General features: G+C 38.0%; 1 protein-coding gene and 1 long non-coding RNA gene across 3 annotated transcripts in view; one reads left to right on the top strand and one right to left on the bottom strand.

Moving 5' to 3' along the window:
- PRKG1 (protein kinase cGMP-dependent 1) overlaps positions 1-19,601 on the bottom strand; it is a 1,231,494-nt gene that overhangs the window by 460,344 nt on the left and 751,549 nt on the right. The gene's annotated exons all lie outside the window — the stretch shown is intronic.
- The window catches only part of LOC309642415, a 126,778-nt gene continuing 122,189 nt past the window's right edge, over positions 15,013-19,601 (top strand). The window contains exon 1 of the long non-coding RNA XR_014253177.1: positions 15,013-19,559. This is a non-coding gene — a long non-coding RNA (uncharacterized lncRNA). The remainder of the gene's footprint in view (positions 19,560-19,601) is intronic.

Genomic DNA, 19,601 nt, shown 5'->3' with positions numbered 1-19,601 from the left:
TTTGTACAGAAAATTATTTTGTAATTTATCCTATATTAATCCTACGAGATATTCTTTTCCCCTTCCTATAAATATGGAAACTGAGTCTCAGAGAAGCTAAGTTACTGCCCAGGTCACACATATAATAATTCTCAGATTCAGTTTCGTTCTGACTCCAAAGCCTGGTTCTTTTTACTCTTGCATGCTTCTGAAACTGGGCTAAGGATATCTGCTTTCCTCACCCTCTTCTTCTGACCCACTTCACCACCCTACTCATCATCACTGAATATCACAGGAGCAAAAGGAATAGGAATTTGACTTCCATAACGGAGGTGGTGAAGATTTCTTGAAATTAAAACAGAAGCTTGGGCTGCAAGTTTTACCTAAGGTTTAAAAGCAATGGGAACCTTCAAAAGTATTTTGTACCTGAGGCAGGTTCCTCGTGACCATCTTCTACCCCACCTCTCCCTCTCCTGGCTCTCAGCACCATGGCATGCCTAGCACACCCCTCTCCCTAACCTCCAGAGTTACCAGGAGCTACCTTCTGTCTTTAGTGGCCTTCAGTGAAAAAGCTCAAGAAGCACTGTGCTTCATTCTACAGGTTCCAGTTTTTATGCAGGGGGAGTCCCAGTGGCGTCAAAAAGTCATCTTTAAAAGTTAAAGTCATGTGAACCATCCTGAGTCCAGCTGACAGCAGCCGCCAAGGGCAGCAGAGACAAATATATGTGAGGGCCAAGTGTACCAGAGCAAACTCCACTCATGCAGAACTCTAACCACATCTCCCTTCTTGTTGGCCAAAGCCCATAAACACCAAAAACTAAGTGCTAATTAGTAACAGGGACTGGGGATGCAAAACCTGGCCGTGGAAGCAGGAACTTCCCAGGTGTCACAGTCTTTCTCCTGGTACTCCTTGTTAAGAATAAAGTGTACTGTTGTAAACATCTACTAAACCAAAGTGCAATTATTTAGAAACCTGTAGACACCTAGTTCTATGTAAATCTGGTAGTGGGGGCTGGTGGTTGGAGGGAGGGGTATAAAAATGAATAGAGAGAGAGAGATAAAGTAAAGCAATCAACCTCAGGTCATCTGAAACAACGCTTGACATGAAGCAAAATGTCAAGTATATCAGGAAAAAGAGCAGGAAGAAAGGGGGAATAAGCCTCTAGGAAGTAAGTGGCTTTCTTTCTAACTCAGATACAAATTAGGGACCAAGAGTGAAAGGAGGAGCTAAGAGACCCCCAGATAATAATAGTCGTGAAGACCAAAGTGCTCTGAGTTGTCTAGTGAAGATTACATAATCACTTTGAGCTACTGACAGAGAAGCACACTTAAGTGATAAACTACTCCAATCAGTCCTGCAAGATTGATCTTCCTAAAGTACTATTCTAATCCTGTTACTCTACCCACAAAATATTCAACGGCTCCCTACTGCCAATAAATAAAGCAAAACCTCTCCATCCTTGCATTTAATCCATATTCAGTTTAAAGTACCTTTCAAAATTCATCTCTCACAATCCTCTACACGGACCTTTTATTTTATCCAATGATTCTACTGTCAAGTTTCTAAATCCACACTTCCGTTCTCTGCCTTCAGGTCTTTGCTCCAATTATTTTCTTCTACTCATGACAATCCTAGTAGCCCTTCAAGACCCAGTTTAAAGGCCACTCTCTCCATAAAGACTTTCCAGTTCACCCCAGCTAGAATTTCTCTATTTTTTTTCTACAACCTTCTGATTTTGCCTCCTTTGTGGTTTTTTATCACTCTGACTTGCTTCGTAGTTATTCATGTACCTGAATCATATCAGTACCATACACGGTCCACTAGGAGTACTGTGATACCTCATAGGATTCAACAAATGTTTTAGGGTAAATAAGTGACTAGGTTACAAGGGGAAAACAATCTGAGAAAAAGAAGAAGAAACTGAGGATATTCACTCTGGATAAGAGAAAGCGAAAACTCAGTAACTGTCCTAAAAGATTTGATGGCTTTGTTAGACTTTAAGTCAATTCAATGAAGCTGTTTATAGTAGCATTAAGGGCTAGCCTGAAATCAAAAGTTGGAAGACATTTATTAAACATTCTTCAGACATTTGAGAGCTTACTACGTGCCCAGAACTGTATTAGGCACTGGTGATACAAAGATAAATAAGATACATATCTTGTTCTCAAGTACCTCCTTGCTGCTGAAAGCTAACTTTCTTTACTTTTCCTCTTTATATATTCACTTCTTTATTATTCCACCTTACGCTAATAGCCTTAATTATTCCACCTCAAGCAAAATTTGAATCAATCCACTCCATAATGTTTCTGGTAGATTAAGAGGTAATTCCTTCCTACTTGTCAAGGACAGAACTAAGCCAGTAATTAGAACTGACAGGATTGGTGATTAAGACTCAATGTAAAGACAAAAGGAATGCAGCAATGGCTAAATCTTGTCCTAAGAAACTTCCCATCACAGGAAATGCTCCAGTAGACCACTTAATAAAATAATGGAGAAAGACTTCCTATATCAGATGGAAAATTGAATTGGATCACCTCAAAGGAGTAAATGAACCACAAGATTTTGTACTAAGTAAGATATCAATGCAGAGAGAAGTGAGTCATAGATCTACATGAATGAATACATAATGATAGTTATTTTGAGGTAACATACTCCTGTAAGGGGCATTGTACACAGGATGATGGGTTCGTGACAGGCCTATGCGAGATAGTCAACTGTCTAGACAAAAGGTGATATCATTTGTTGATGTTAATGAAGGAAATGGCGTCTCAGTCAATGCTTCATGCACAAATTGAAAGGCTCAGGAATACAAAAGAAATAAAGGCATGCTACAGCATGCTACAGCATGAAAGTCAGTAATCTGGCCTGTGTATCTTCCCTGTAACCACACAGGAGCTGTGTGGCCTTGGGCAAGTAATTTAAGATTTCATCAGTCTATTTTAGGAAACCAAGATACTAATGTGTGCCTCATGAAATTCTTCTCAGATACGAATGAAATTACTCATGGTAAATATTCAGCATGATACCTGGCTTCTCAAATCTTCTTCACTCAAGGATGTCCTTTAATGATGTTTCCATCTTATAAACACATAGAAAACAAACACTAACCTGTGGGCTAATGGCAATGAATTCTGAGTTTAAAAAAAAAAAAAAAAAACCAACCAAACAAACAAAAACCCCAAAAGTTTACAGCAGTCATGAAGTTGGTTCACTACCTCAGAATAATAAAACAGAACATTACTTGGTGAATTGCATACAGGTTTAGGAAGGCTTAAAGGTTAAGAGGAAAATTAAGATAAAGACTCAGTGTCTTAATATGATAACAGAGATAAGAAGCTGGCTTACAGCAGCCTAGAGCTCTTTGAAAGCAAAAAGTGGGTCTTGTTCATCTTTTTATCCCCAGTTCAGTGTGTCTCCAGTTACTGGCATGTAGAAAACGACCCATAAATGTTTGTTAAATGAATAACTCACACATATTCCTGCCTGGCACGTTTAGGTATTCCTTAATTCTATTATAAACAGGCCTCATATAATTTAGTTGAAATCAAATCTTCGAAAAATTCTAGAATATTCTTCAACAGATGGTTTGTGATCCTTTAGAAAGGAAACAGAGGCTGGGTGGCCAGTCCACCTTAATGATATTCATTTTCAATGAGTTCTTCAGTACGTAGAGGCTCTCTATCACATCAGTGAGGCTCCAAACATGGCACATTTTGGACCTCCATCATAAGCTTCAATCTCTGGCAAGTTACTGAGGTGGTGTAGCCGGCAGCCCTATTATGGTGACAATTTCCTGCCGTTTGGCATATTTTGAACAGTGTGCCTAATTCAAAAACTATCAGCACGTGGTTGGTAAATGTCATAGCACATCTGTTCATGACAACAGATTTTAAGTCTCGAATCTCATTAAGGAAATGGGTATTACATCTGTTAAGTCCTCTTGTCAGTTGGATGAGCTGCATCCCAAAACACTGCACTAAGATGCTGAAAACATATGCTTACATATTTGCTCAAATTCAAGTAGACATCTTTACAAAGTCATACTAATAACTTTTCCTTGCAAGTTGAATTACGTGACTTCAGCTTGGAAATGTTATTAAAATTTTGTCTCCCAAAGGAGGGGTTTCCTTTTTCCTAGTCAGTTCTTATATCATACTGTTTCTCTTTCTGCAAACACTGTGTCTATATGCCAGAAGCCATATATTTGATGTATGCTTAATTAATCTCATTTCTCCAGGGGGAAAAAAATGAAGCATTAAGATTAGATGTCCATTAACCTCCTGCTGTATCTTCCCTGAAGAGCTCCCTGTTGATGTGCTTTAGAAGTTTCCATTTTCGTTGTATACCTCTACATCACCTTAGTTCATCACTACCTTAAGGCTAGACTCAGCCATCATAATTTATGATCCCTTTCAAGTCCTCACATAAATATGAAAACCAATGCTTCTGCCTCGGTCCCATTAAGAAAGTATATGACCCAGCTGGTTAAGAGAAACAGCTGCAATACTACTTCACATTTATTTTCTAGGCACTAGTAGGCTTTGAAATAGAAATGTCCCTTTTTGGCCCATCTCTTCTGTAGTAAGTTATATGTAATTCTCTACATTTGGCAGAATTCTGGGGAAAAAAATCCTAAGGAAAGGGAGTACTCTTAATGATCTCCTCCACTGGCAGATGAAGTAGAGGACATCAAGAGAGTCAAGTGAGCTCAGCTGTTTTATATTTTCAAAATTGTCTACTTTTGGCATATAAAGAGAATGTTACTTTCCTTCTTGTGATTTTACTCATCTGGAAGATGCAGTGTCGCAATGACAACTGATCATTCAACAACAATTAGAAAAATGAGCTTTAATTGAACTGAATGCAGAGGTTGGTTGTGCTATGATGCAATATAGAAACTGATAGTTCTTATTTTTACAGATGGAAAAAGCAGTATCTTCTATATTTTACAGAGTCACTGGTTTCTTCTGGAGAAAAAAAAAATCTGGACTTCTAGAAAAGAGGATTCTCTGCTTAAACATATTAAATATATCCACTTTTCTTGCACCAAACATCGTTTTCACACAACAGCACCAACTGTGAAGGCATGAAGGTGATAGAGTGCAAATTAGCCACCTAGTGATTTGCCTTTGGTCAGAATAGCTGTGCCAACTCCTTCGGCAAAATAATGGCAGACCGAGCACAGCCTGTCATTTGCTCACCCCACTGAAGGATGTATATTTGCTAAGAGGAGATGAAGACAGATGTGAATATATGTAGCAGGGTTACTTCTAAACTCAGCCTGCGTGGGCGTGTTGCTGTGCCTGCCCTGGCAGCGTCTCTTCCTTGGAGAACCACCATGCTGAGGAATTCAATCCCAGCGTCCCATCCCTACCCATTCCTCATCCTCCTTTCCCCCTTTCTGAGTATGTGATCAATCAAGTTACATTTTTGCTTAAGCCAGACCGAGTCTGGTCTCTGGAGCCCCAGAAGGAGTCCTGCATGCCTTACAAATTGCTAATTTGGCATAATCACTGCATAATGTACAAAAGAGGTTAAGCTCTGGAATCTTTAAGCCATTTGAATAAGATTTTATAGTTTTCAGAGTGCTTTCACATATATAATTCTAATTTTTTGAAATGATACTTACATAAAACAAGTTATAATCATTCCATTATATCAATAGGAAGCATAAAAAACAAAAAAAGGTACGGAGAGAGTAAGTGATTTTATAAAAATATACCCAGCCAGACGCCAATAGCTACAGAGTACATTTCCCAAAACTCCTTCAAAGACATTCTCAATTCACATATCACAATTTTAACCATAATGACCAAAAACATTCAGATCAATATGGTACTCATTTAAGATTTACATTTTCCAAATTGTAAATTTGGCCTGCATGACCTTTATAGAAAGTAGATTTTTTTTTCCCAAGGATACATTGCCTAATAATAACTGAGACATTTCTAGAAATCTTAAGCAGTCTAGTTGCCTTGATCTAATTCTCGAAAGTTTCTTGAGTGGTAAAAGATCTCAAGACACAGCTGAATCATTACAAAGCACTGATACATAAAGAAAAGAAAAGGAAAATACTAAAGTCATAAGTGCAGCTTGAATGTGGTAAGTTATCTGTTCCACAAAAGTGTTTAGGAAATACTGCCATGCACTGTAGATATGATAGGAAATATGTGTGTATTGTTTGCTATCTTCTAGGAGCTTGCAATAGTTCAATGGAGGAGAGAACAATTAAGCAAGCAATATCAATAGTGGGTGGTAAGTGCTAGGCTCACCTGGCAGGTTCACAAGGTCTGCAGGGAGCATCTATCAGGAGCATCTAATCAAGTCCTAGGGGTGAGGAAAGATTTCCCTGAGGAAAAAGTGCTTACGATGAGACCAAGAGGATAAGAGTTTGTCGAAATAAAGAAAGGGAGGACTGGTCAAATTCCTGACGTTAATGAAGTTAGCAAAACTTTACAACTTAAAAAAATTTTTTTTTAAATCTTATTTCTCTTTTCCTTTCATTTGGCTCCATCTGCAAAACAGATATTCCTTATTTAGCTCAAAGCCATAAACTCCTAAAACACATGCAAGGCATCTCTACCCCTCACCACTCAGATCAGAGACAACAAACCCACCCCCTTAGATTGCTGTGCTACCATATTTTATAGAACCCAGGCATGACTTCAGCAGATCTTAGCCAAAATTAACGAAACATCAAACTTTCCACCTTCTCTGACTTCACTGATATCATTCACTCCATTCTGAAACTCCAGATTTCTAAAAATTACCCCATACATCCTGACAATATCCTCAGTTACAGACTTCTGGGGATTTCAAATCTATATTCTTCAGTATAACTAATACCACCTGCTTTAAGTATGTAGTAAATCACGAGAAATGGAGACAGCACAGCTTAAGTTCCTTAACCCAGATGCTACAACGGTGTAACCACAGATACATTATTACGTTAAGATAAATCAGAGTTACCATCTTAGGCTAACTATTGGTCTATTTATCTATATTGGCTGCTTGAGATGTCTCCCAATCACTAACAAAAGTAGCCGGTGTGTGCTTTCTTAACCATACGATGTCCTCATCAACTTGGCTTTATGCATTTAAACATGGCACGAGTGTATTTATGTCTGTTCAAATACAAACATGTATCGGACATTGAGCATGGTTGACAATGGCCTTGGCTGGAGTCCAACTCAATCTAAAATGTGGAGTTGGGAGATCAACATAACTAGCCTCAATCTTTATTGTTCCTTGTATCTTGTTTCTGCCTAGTATTGCCAAATAAATCTACTAACAAATTTGAAACCTTCATTGTAAATCAATAATACAATAGATAGACATGGATCTGTTACAAGCCTCATTTAAGTAGGCACCCAGAAATATGTTTTAGGGTGTAAATTTTATCCTTTTGATTTTGTCTTTGCTGGCTCTTTCAGCATCCCTGGTCAATGTTTTTATGCAACTGTTTTCCTTTTCTTATTTTCCAATCAGGAAACAGTAATAAAGAGGAAAAAAACCATATCAGGGTAGAAGTGGAGAGTTGCGTATGCAAAGGACAAACTGAGAATTAAAGACTGGAGTTTATACTCAAAAATACCACTGTTTTTTCCCCTCTCATTTCATGCACTGGTTTACCACTCGCCTATTGTCATAGTACATTTTTTAGGGCATTAATGAAAAATACCAAGAAGAAATAAAGGAGCTATTTCTGATGAGGACTTGACATGATTCCAAATGTTCTTTATATACAAATAATCAAATTACAATTTTGCGGCTTAAAAAGGAAGAAAGAATAACAACCCCAGTGCGCAACCTGGATTCTAAAAAATGAGACGAACGTTTATTTTAATTAGTCATGGTCTTCACACTAATTACTCTCCTGTCACAAGTGAGCCTTTTCCCATCAGTAACATACTTGTCTTTTCAGTAATAAAGAGAAAGATGAGAGGCAAAAACAAATAAAAGAATGTATTTTTTTTATCGTTTTTTAAAAATTATTTATTTATTTTTGGCTGCGTCGTGTCTTTGCTGCTGTGTGAGGGCTTAGTCTAGTTGCGGCACATGGGCTTCTCATTGCGGTGGCTTCTCTTGTTGCAGAGCACAGGCTCTAGGCACGCAGGCTCAGTAGTTGTGGCGTGCAGGCTTAGTTGCCCCACGGCACGTGGGATCTTCCCTGTCCAGGGATTAAACCCGTGTCCCCTGCACTGGCAGGCGGATTCCTAACCACTGCACCACCAGGGAAGTCCCAAGAAGGTAATTTTTTATTCCAAAAGCTGTGACCATTTTTAAAGCTAAATTAATGGCAGCCTAATTGACGCTAATGAAACTATCCAGTCAGATCGAGACTTAGGAAATTGTTCCTTATTTCACCAGGGAAGGAAGTTCAATACTGTAATTGTATTTCCAGATAAACGCCAGAATTAAGCATGTGTTATAAGGGCAGCTTACTTGAAGTAGATAGGCAGACATCCCCTCCCCCATAAACAATTACAAGCTCTGGGGTACAGTCCCAGTTCAATCAGGCTGCTCCAATAATCAGCAAAGCGACAATCATTTCAGGACTTATGCCACATGTAAATAGACTGGTACTTATTGTAAAGAAACATTCCAATTTCTCTAGAAATGTCCCATGATAAAACCATTCATTCTTCCTGACAGGTATAAGTTGTTCCGTTTTTGTTTTACTTTTTTTAACTTTGAAAAAGATGACCAACCTATGCTTGCAGTTTAAAAACACGAGCGCACACAGCAGCTGATGCTGAATATACGATGGGAGCGCCACATACAGAGGCTGCACCGAAGTACCACAGGGGAAACGGCATTCCGGGGTAATTTCCAAGAAAGCTATTCATCTCCACATCAGACACAATGGCATTACCAGGCAGGGAGAGAAAGAAGAGTTGAAGGACGCCATCCTGCACGCAAAGCGTGCGTTTCATCTTTATTAGGCCTCAACTAAGAGACTCTGCGCGGCAGCCAAGGCAATGATTGCTGTGGAGACAGCAAAGTCAGAAGCCTGTCAGAGGTCAACCCCAACCAGCGTGGAGGAAAAACACATCAGACAACCAAGCAAAAGCAAGCCTTTCACAAGCAGAGTGCTAAAAGTAGCAATTACGTATAATGAAATGTCAAAAGGGATGGAGAAAGAGTTAACCAAGATGACAAGGGGGCAAATGCCAGAGCCAACCCTTTCCAAAGAATTAGCCACTTTGGCAAAGATTAATTCAGCCGCCTCATCTGTTTGCAAGAAGCTATGCTCCTATCTTCTAGAACTGTGGCTTGTTTTCGATGAGACTAAAGCTCACATCACAGACTTTTCTACACATTCATAAACTGCCTCGTTTGCAAAACAAAGGAACCATACCTTTAAAGGAGGGCTCAGCAGCAAAGTATAATTCACAGCATCACTCAAATCGGGCAACATTTCAGAAGAACTAACGCAGCGATTCTCAAACTTAAGGGGCACTGAATCACCTAGAGGGTTTTTCAAATACAGATTGCTGGGCTCCACCCCCAACAGGTATTGGTTAGGCCCCCAAGAATTTGCATACATAATAATTCCCAGGTGGTGCTGATAGATACTGCTGGTCCAGGCACCACAACTTAAGAGCCATTAGTCTAAGAAAGAGTAATGAGCACAGATACTTTCATGCCTAGACTTGTGATTGGAAGAACAAACAGAGTAACTTACTTCAACATTTGAAATCTTTTTTGACATATCCAAAACCTGCAGGGAAAAATCAGGGGGCAATTTAATTGGGGTAGAATATTAATTTTGTTTTTCTTCTCAAATAGATTATTTTCTATTAGTAAGGGTCTTAGATCAGTACTTTGTAAACGTAAATGTATATGAGAATCCCCTGGCGGCCTTGTTAAAATGCTGATTCTGATTGCGTAGGTCTGGAGCGAGGCCTCAGATTTAACCTAACAAATGCCCAGGTGACACTACTGATGCTGGTCCAAGGGCCCCACTTAGGGCAGCAAAGTCTATGATACAATAAGACGCAATGTAGCCTGGGGGTCAAGAGTGAGGACTCAGGAGTGGAGCTACCTGAATACAAGGCCAAGCTCTGTCAGTTACTAGCTGTGGGACATGGGCGAGTCACTTAACCTCTTTGTGGCTCAGCTTCATCGGTAAAATTAGATTAAAAAGAGTACCTACCTCATACATTGTTGTGAGAATTAAACAAGTCAGTATGTGTAAAGCACCGTGCTTGGCATGGGATAAGTATTCCACGATCATTACCACTGTATGCAGAGAAAGGGAGCTGATTTGCTTTTAAGCAACCCACTTCTATCTTTGTTTTTTATATTCTCTTTACAGCTGCTTCAAGTTAAGCAGTTCTTGTTGAGGATGGGAGGCCAGGGTCTCCTGAGGTTAAATATTTGATTTGACAGAATTCTTCATCTAACTGCTGGTTGCTATTGCATAGTTTATACTTCTTAAGGCTATATATAAAACGAGCCTGTCCCTGAAGATTTCAATGAGCTTTTTGTCATTTTTTTTTTCATCCGAGGCAGTACTGAACTAAGTCGTGCGTGTGTGCGTGCACACAGGTGCATGGAGGGGGTTCTGATGATAAGAAAATATATACAAGTACTTTGCCTAATGTTGCAGACGTAACTGGTGGTGAGATATTCACATATAACTACTTTCTTATTTTGTGTATGGAATAGAATTACAGGGACTTCCAACTCCTCCCACTACTCAAGTTTTCTTAGAAGCAATAGTTCTTATAGACAGGCAGAAACATACTTTCTTTCTCCTGCTTTGCTTGCCCCTCCAGTGGAGAGAAGGAGTGTTAATTCCAGCTGTGATTACTTAAGAGTCCCTATACCAGCCTTTGTTTTCTAATGGGGAATATAAAGTTCTGGTGAACTAGAAGGTACTGGCTGAATATTTATGAAGTGAGAATAGCAATAATTTCCCATTAACAATATAAAGAGATTTTCTGAGGCCCAAACCACTGCTGTTATGATGGAACATTTTGCAATGCCTGTCTGCTTCCAAATGTCAGCATAGTAAGACTGTTTTTGCGAGGCAGTCAACATTTTATTGAAAGGGTAATCTGAGATAATTGTAGAGGCCTGAAACTGCACCTGCTATAATTTCACTCTTAGCTTTGGAGAAACAGCCTCTTTTAAAATGACAACATAACAGAATAGCTTTGTAACCAACGGCTTTTTCACATCTACACCATTCATATTTGAGATCACGAGTATAAACACACATGCAGACACACTGAGATTTGATGACTGGAATGACTGAGACGTCTTTTTTTTTTTTTTTTTTAATTCTTTATAAAGCAAAGAGGGCATTTGGCCCTGAAAAGAGAGAGGAAATTATATCAGAAAGGGGAGAATTTTGAATTTTAGTGACAGTTGTTCTCTCCATAGAACACAGTAATTATTATGAATATTGTTAATACCACTCTATCCAACAAGGCATTCCTTATTTCTAGTGTCTTTAAGGTAAATAAAATGCCTTGCTACAATTCCAGAATCTTAAAATAAATTCTGCAATTCTAGAGAGATAAGCATTCCTTTCAAAGGCTGTACGTCTGCACTTACTCTGTTGCAAAGTTTTATAGCATGGTACTGCTCTCACATAAATAAGGTGGGGAAGTAGGCTATCCATTTGGTTTACAAATGAAATGCAAGACCTTCTGTAAATAACTAACCAAAGATATGCTTAATGATCTCCCCAGATTTATTAGAAGAAAATTCCCTCTTCATTAATTAATATATCATACAATCTTTAGCCAAGCACAATGTCTATTATCAGAGTGATTTAGGTAAGTAAAAATCAGTCTACCAAACCAGGTCAATAATGGATTAATTTGGAAAACTTGTGACATACCTCAAGGCAATCAAAAGACCAGGAATAATTAAAAGCTGCTAACAATTTTATAAGTTACTTGGTATCTTAAGACTATTGGCTATATAATATTTGCATGAATGTGTGCATGAAAATATGTATTTTCATACTTTAAATGTATGTATTAAGAAAGATACACTCCTACCATAAAAGTCATTTCAAATATGGGTATTAAACATACCTTTTTCTTCTCTCTCCAAAACTAGACATAAGCAGATTGCTTTTATAAAATTCATAAAGGTGATAATATATTTTACATATTTTATTCAACAGGAATTGATAAAGTCTTCTCTCAGCTGTAGCAATGGGAAATAGAAGAAGCATCTGGGAGATCCAAGGAGTGGGCATGCAGCACCAAGTTTTTAAAGTAAATAAATTAAAAATGTGTGCACAGAATTGATTTCACAAGTAACTTTTCAGAAATAAAGGATTACATTGAAACATAACTATCGTATATTTTAAAATATATTAGAACAAGCTTATTAGCATCAAAACTTTATTACAAATGGATGAAATCAAATATATTCAGCAAGATAAATTTCAGAGTAATGAGTATACACTGGGAAGTACCTAATACACATTACTGAAAAGATTCTTCAACCATGACATACCATTCAAGCTCTTACAGCTTTATTTTCCTCTTCTGTAGAATGGGAATAATAAAATCTGCTATACTTCCCTCAATTATATGAGAAAATGGATGCAAAAGCATTTGGAAAATTATTACCTACAATATAAGCGCAAGATAACTAAAATGCTCGTTAACCATTCACTAAGAGCTTACATTGCCTGTGCTTTGCATTTTGCACAGGGCTCCCTTATATATTTTTCTTGTCATCTTCAGAACACCTCCAAAGGTAGGCCACACATGTAATACCTAATCCTATTTTGTTGATGAGGAATTAAAGACAAGAGAATATGTGATTTACCCAGAGTCAGCCTGAACTGACTAAGGGTCCAAGGAAAAAGGCTTCAGAGGAAACCAAACCTGATGACTCCTTGATCTTGGACTTCTAACCTCCAGAACTGTGAGAAAATAAATCTCTGTTGTTTAAAAAAAAAAAAAAAAAAAGAGTCACAGGGCTGAACTCTGCATTTCTACTGGGAGCATTCTCAAAGGAAGTGCCCCATGAGAATCAGAGGATAACAGTATGATACCCGAAAGAAAGTTGCTGGGTGTGTTTGTTTGTTTCTTTGTTTGCTTTCGATTATGCTTTGTGAGCATGTGTGTGAAAAAGAGAAATTCAAATACAGTGTTGTAGAAATGAAAAAAAAATTAATTTTCCTTTTACCAAGTAGAAAGCTAAAATAGTCTGAGCAATACAAAGTAAGGCACTGGAACATCTGGATTCTACAGCCTTAGAAGCATCCAGATACAACACCAAGAACAGGAACAGCTTCTGCTGGTGGTCAGTTCATAGTGATGAACTCTATCCTCATACAGTTTTGCAGGCAGCCAGTCTTGAACGTGAGGTCAGAGCATTACAAAGTCGCTACTGAAGCACACACAGAAACATACCAGAGACCCCTAAAAAGATCTAATGTGGGCTTTCATGCCTGGTGTTAATTCCTATATCCTCAGTTTGGCAATCCCTGGAGCATTCTAAGTCATAGTTTTTAAGCCTTTACCATGGACAGGCTACCATGACAGGGGATACCTAGAGAGCAAAACACAGACCTAGCTGTAAAGATACAGTGTACTATAGGAAAAGGCATGCATAATCAAACAAAACAGAACAGTCATTGGAAGCAACCAAGATATCCTTCAATAGGTGAATGTATAAATAATCTGTTGTACCTCCAGACAATAGAGTATTATTCAGTGCTAAAAAGAAATGGGCTATCAAACCAGGAAAAGAAGTGGAAGAGACTTAAGTGCATATTACTAAGTAAAAGAAGCCAATTTGAAAAAGGCTACATACTATATGATATTCTGGAAAAGGCAAACTATGGACACAGTGAAAGGATCAGAAATTGCCAGGGGCTGGGGGTAGGGAGGGATGAATAGAGCACAGAGGATTTTTAGGTCAGTGAAACTATTCTACATGAAACTGTAATGGTGGATACATGTCATTATACCTTTGTCACAACCCATAGAATGTTCACCACGAAGAATGAGCCCTAATGGTAAACTATGGACTCTGGGTGATAATGATGTGTCAATGTGGGTTCATCAATTGTAACAAATGTACCACTCTGGTGTATGACTTTGATAGTGGAGGAAGCTGTACATGCGTAGGGGCAGGAAGTACAGGGGAAATCTCTGTACCTTCTGCTTAATTTTGATGTTAACCTAAAACTGTTTTTTTAAAAAAAAAAGCAGTATATAAAAAAGCAAAAACAGGTCAGTCTAATGACAGAACACAATGCTATGTGAACACACAAGATGGGCATCCTGTTTTGTGGATATGAAAGATGCTTTCTGGGAAGGAAAGTGAAGAGTATTTCTTATACTTTCTGGGTATGTTACTTTCTATAACCAATCTGAATGTCAAGTGCTTCCTCTTTAAAATGGGCATAATAATGCATACCATGCCCATTACTGTGAGGATGAAAGATTATACATGTAAATCACCTAATAGTGCCTGGCAAGCAGTAGCCCCAAAAAAGGTCCTCATCACTATCTTGTACAGTGCAAATTAGACTATTATTTTATCAGTCTAGAACAAAGTTGTACAAATTATAAATCAATTAACTTAAAATTAAACTAAGATATTCTAGTTGCCCTTTTGGGCGTATTGAATGAGCTAATTAAAAAATTCATTGAATTATGATTCTTTTTTTTTTTTTTTTTTTTTAATAAATTTATTTATTTTATTTATTTATTTTTGGCTGCGTTGGGTCTTCGTTGCTGTGTGCGGGCTTTCTCTAGTTGCGGCGAGCGGGGGCTACTCTTCATTGCGGTGCGCAGGCTTCTCATTGCGGTGGCTTCTCTTGTTGTGGAGCACGGGCTCTAGGCACATGAGCTTCAGTAGTTGTGGCACTTGGGCTCAGTAGTTGTGGCTCACAGGCTCTAGAGCGCAGGCTCAGTAGCTGTGGCGCATGAGCTTAGTTGCTCTGCGGCATGTGGGATCTTCCCGGACCAGGGCTCGAACCCGTGTCCCCTGCATTGGCAGGCGGATTCTTAACCACTGCGCCACCAGGGAAGCCCTGAATTATGATTCTAATGCTTATTTTTAAAACAGTTAAAGTCCTTCTGCTAAACTATCAAGTGGAAAGCCTCCCTAAAACGGAAGATGGCCTCTGTAGCACAGGGTTTTCAAACAACTAAGACCATGTCTACTCTCACCTCAACCTATGGACCACTAAAAGTTGTTTATTAAGTAATCATTAATTTGCTTTCCTATTTAAGATAAAAGGCATATTAATTTATCCTGGGTTTTTTGAAGTAGTGAAAATAGTCTTCAGGCATCCATTACTACCTCAATATCTTTCTGATTCTAGAAACTACCTTTGCATTTGTAGCTATCTCTTAAGTTATCTGCAACAGACATCTTAGCCAAGAAGGCATATATTCTGAATTGTCTCTAATTCTAGACAGTCACAATAACAAAGTGTCATTACAAGATAAATACACTGTGGTTCTTCCTCACAAATATAATAGACAGCTATAACATTTTACATATGTTCTTTTATTTTTAGGAATATCTTAGAAAATAATATGTATCATTTGTTTGAGTGTTAACTGAAATTCAGTCTCCAGGTAAATAAACGTTTTACCTAAAATCACCTTGCTTTTTACTCACAACCCACTGAAATAGATACTCATTACATAGATACTCACTACTTCCTTTTTGTTTCCCTGTGGAAACCAGCTGAGAAAAGTAGTATAACTTGCAGAAGGTCCCACAATAAGGGTGTAGTTGGGGTTTGAACTAAAACAAAGAAAGGAGTAAAAAACGAGAGAATTTTTTTAGCAAATAATAAAGAATATAGGGGGTAGCAATGAGAAAGGAAAGAAAGCAAGGAATGGAAATGAATTAAGTATAGAAATGTACCTCCTCAGCAACATGAAAGGAGAAGGTCCTTCTTTTATCCACAAAATCATCTCAATTTGGCATCAGTCTTACAATTCAAAATGCCCATGTAATACGGCCTTTCAGAGTGGGAAAAGTTATCATTTGGTAAGCACCCAATTAAACTTCAACTCAAGGGACCTAAATGAAGGTGAGCCAGCATCTTCTTTTGACTTCAACTACTCCCAAGAAAGAAATCAAGCAATCTTTGAAGACTTGTAAATTCTTTTAGACCATTATGGTATTTGTACAGTAAAACAACAAGTTACCACAGGATAGCTTGGTCACTATTAGGACAGATTTTTCATGAATGTTACAGTTTGAAATTGTATTGCCATAAATCCTAGGGCATGATAACCTCCCTCGGAAGCAGCTCTATGACAAGCAATTTTTCTTGATAAAAAAGTAATAGAGTTCCAAACAGTCATTTAACTAAAAAAAGAAAAGTCTTCTGAAAGAGATTTTAAATTTATATAAAGCAATATATCATACTAGAATATCTATATTTGGGGGTAAAAGGTATAAAGAATAAAATAACTATTTTAAAACATTAACAAGATAGGATATTAAATAAATTTAGTACCTAGTCACTAATAATATCATTCTCAAAATCAACCAACCAAACATCAATGTTTTAAAAGGGTTTATCTCAGATTTGTATATTCCCATCTGCACATTCATTTTATGAGCTTCTTAGGTACATCATGAAATATGCATGTCATCACTGTCTTGTATAGTATTTTAAACTGACCTTTTCTTCATGAAAACATTTCTTTAGAAAATTGTTGAGACACAATTTTACAGCACTAAGATAGTTTTCGTGCCAACTGCAATTTCTTTTAAATAAATAACTGCTTAAAATATAAATGAAAAACATTTTAAAATTCAAGAATTGGCAATTATCACTGATTTATTTGAAAGTCTTTCATATGATAAACATCTATCCACTTGCAAAAACACTAAATAAATATGAATGTGTGAAGAGTAAAAAAAAAAAAAAAATTCCACTACACTTCTGAAACTTTGGTTTGGACTCAGATTTAAATTATATCTGAATTTTCTGCCTTTGAATTTAAATCATCAGGAAAAGATGATAAGGTTAGACTACAAATTCAATTGCTTCCAGAAGCTTATATCACAATGTTATATGAGAATATAATACAAGTGGAAAAAATGGAAATTTTCCCACTTACTTTTTGTATATTTAGTTTATCTTTAACAGATACTCCAAGAAGAATAAACCAAACGCAATATATCTCTTGTTAGGCAAAAATATAAAAGACAGGGGGTGACTTCCCTGGTGGCGCAGTGGTTAATAATCTGCCTGCCAATGCAGGGGACACAGGTTTGAGCCCTGATCCGGGAAGATCCCACGGAGAAACTAAGATCCCACGCGGCAACTAAGATGCCGCGGAGCAACTAAGCCCGTGCGCCACAACTACTGAGCCTGCGCTCTAGAGCCCGTGAGCCACAACTACTGAGCCCATGAGACACAACTACTGAAGCCCATGTGTCTAGGGCCCCATGCTCTGCAACAAGAGAAGCCACTGCAATGAGAAGCCCGCACACCACAAGGAAGAGTAGCGCCCGCTCACTGCAACTAGAAAAAGCCCGTGTGCAGCAATGAAGACCCAAAGCAGCCAAATATAAATTAATAAATTAATTAATTTTTAAAAAAAGACATGGGTCATGGAGCCAGAGAAGCCTGGGTTTAAAAGCTAACTATATGCTGCCCACAAGCATGTAGACCCCAGACTGGTTGGAACCAGAAGGTTGTTGACTCCCAATTATCTCACCACCAACAAATCAGAAGAATGTCCATGAGCTGATCACGCCCTGCTCCTTGAACACTATAAGACTCCTCTGTACCCCCTCCAGGGCGGGACACAGTCTTAAGGGCATTAGCCTGCTGTGGCCCCCTTTGACTTGAAAAGCAAGAAAAGCGACTCTTTTCTACCTCACCCAAAACTCTATTTTCGAGTTCTATTTGGCACTGGTGAACAGAGGCCGAGTTTCAGCAACAGACTGACGCAACAGAATTTAAATTTTCTCCCCTATTTCTCTAAGGAATGCTATCAAAGTCATCATACATGAAGTCAGCTTGTCATGTATCATTCACTATAGGAAATTCATCCAGTGATCTAAAGTGGGAAAACTGACATTGAAAAAGATATACATTTCCAAATAGGCTTAATAAGAGATAATGCCTCCTTTTTTTTTTCTTTTTTTTTTTTATTAGAAGGTTTGCGTCAAAGCAATAGGATGTGATGGTTGAAGATTATTTAGTATGCGAAATCTTCCTTTGAAAGGAACAAATAATGCAGAGGGCAAGAATCCTCCCAATATGAAATCAGAAGTATCAATGGGAGTAATTTATAAATGATTCAAATAAAAATGTATAATTTTATATAAACACTTTGGATTAACTCAAACATTTAATTTTAGTTTCATTTCTACCATGTAGCCTCCCAGTAATTACTTCCTTATTTCATATACAGGCAGTATGCTAGACAGCTGAGACTAGAAAAGATAATTGGTTCAGTTCCCTGTTTCTAATGCAGTAATTCTAAAATTTGAGTGTGTATAAGAATCATTAAGGGAGATTTCAAGGCCCCAACCTACAGGGTTCCTATTCAGTGTGTTTAATGTAGGAATAAGAAATGCATTTTGTACAGCCAGGTATTTTGTGCACTTCTTTCCAGATGATGGGGAGAAGCATTGTTCTAATGAATATTGAAATCACTTGGAACAAATTTATTTTTTTGTTGAAGGATCTCCAAATATACTGGTACTTCAATCTAGTTTTGTTTATCCCTGTGATGGCCAAAGATTTTTTTTTCCTTGTGTCCATTAAAGATGTCTACAATTATTTTAAGACAAGGTACAACACATTAAGAGTCAGTGTGGGGCTTCCCTGGAGGTGCAGTAGTTAAGAATCTGCCTGCCAATGCAGGGGACACGGGTTCGAGCCCTGGTCCGGGAAGATCCCACAGGCCGTGGAGCAACTAAGCCCGTGCGCCCAACTACTGAGCCTGCGCTCTAGAGCCTGCGAACCACAACTACTGAGCCCACATGCCACAACTACTGCAGCCCATGTCCCTAGAGCCCATGCTCCACAACAAGAGAAGCCACCGCTATGAGAAGCCCGCGCACCGCAACGAAGAGCAGCCCCCGCTCACCTCAACTGGAGAAAGCCCGCGCGCAGCAACAAAGACCCAACGCAGCCAAAAATATATTAAAAATAAAATAAATTAATTAAAAAAAAAAGAGTCAGTGTGGGCTACATAACTTTCTGATTTATGATATTCCAGTATCTTTTCTTTGTTGGATAGTCTTAGCTCTTAAAAGCATTTTACCATTGAGCTAGCTAACCTCACTAAGACCATTCTGTACTCAAAAGATAAATCTCATACTAACTTCTTCTTTCCCATCCCCATTCTGTTTTAATCTCTTAAGTACTTTATGCCTTCCTTGAATATCTGATGAGGATTTATAAAATGTAGAGGGAAAACAAATCCCAGAATTTTCTTTACAAATTTCATTAGTCCTCAATTCTAGTATCTATTGATTGAAATAATAAATGGTGGCTCAGATAAAGTTTTAAATTTACGAACAGCCATCATAGCCTCCAAAATTGAGATACTGCAATGTAGACCAAACATTTCTTTTGTCATTCCAGACATCATTTGTTTCTGTGCAGTTTTTTTTTTTTTTTAAACTTTGTTCTCAT

This window comes from Balaenoptera physalus (genome assembly GCF_965194825.1).
Source record: "Balaenoptera physalus genome assembly, chromosome: 14".
NCBI classification, from domain to species: domain Eukaryota; kingdom Metazoa; phylum Chordata; class Mammalia; order Artiodactyla; family Balaenopteridae; genus Balaenoptera; species Balaenoptera physalus.
Note: the sequence above shows the minus strand (reverse complement) of the source record. Positions and strands in the feature narration are given on the sequence as shown.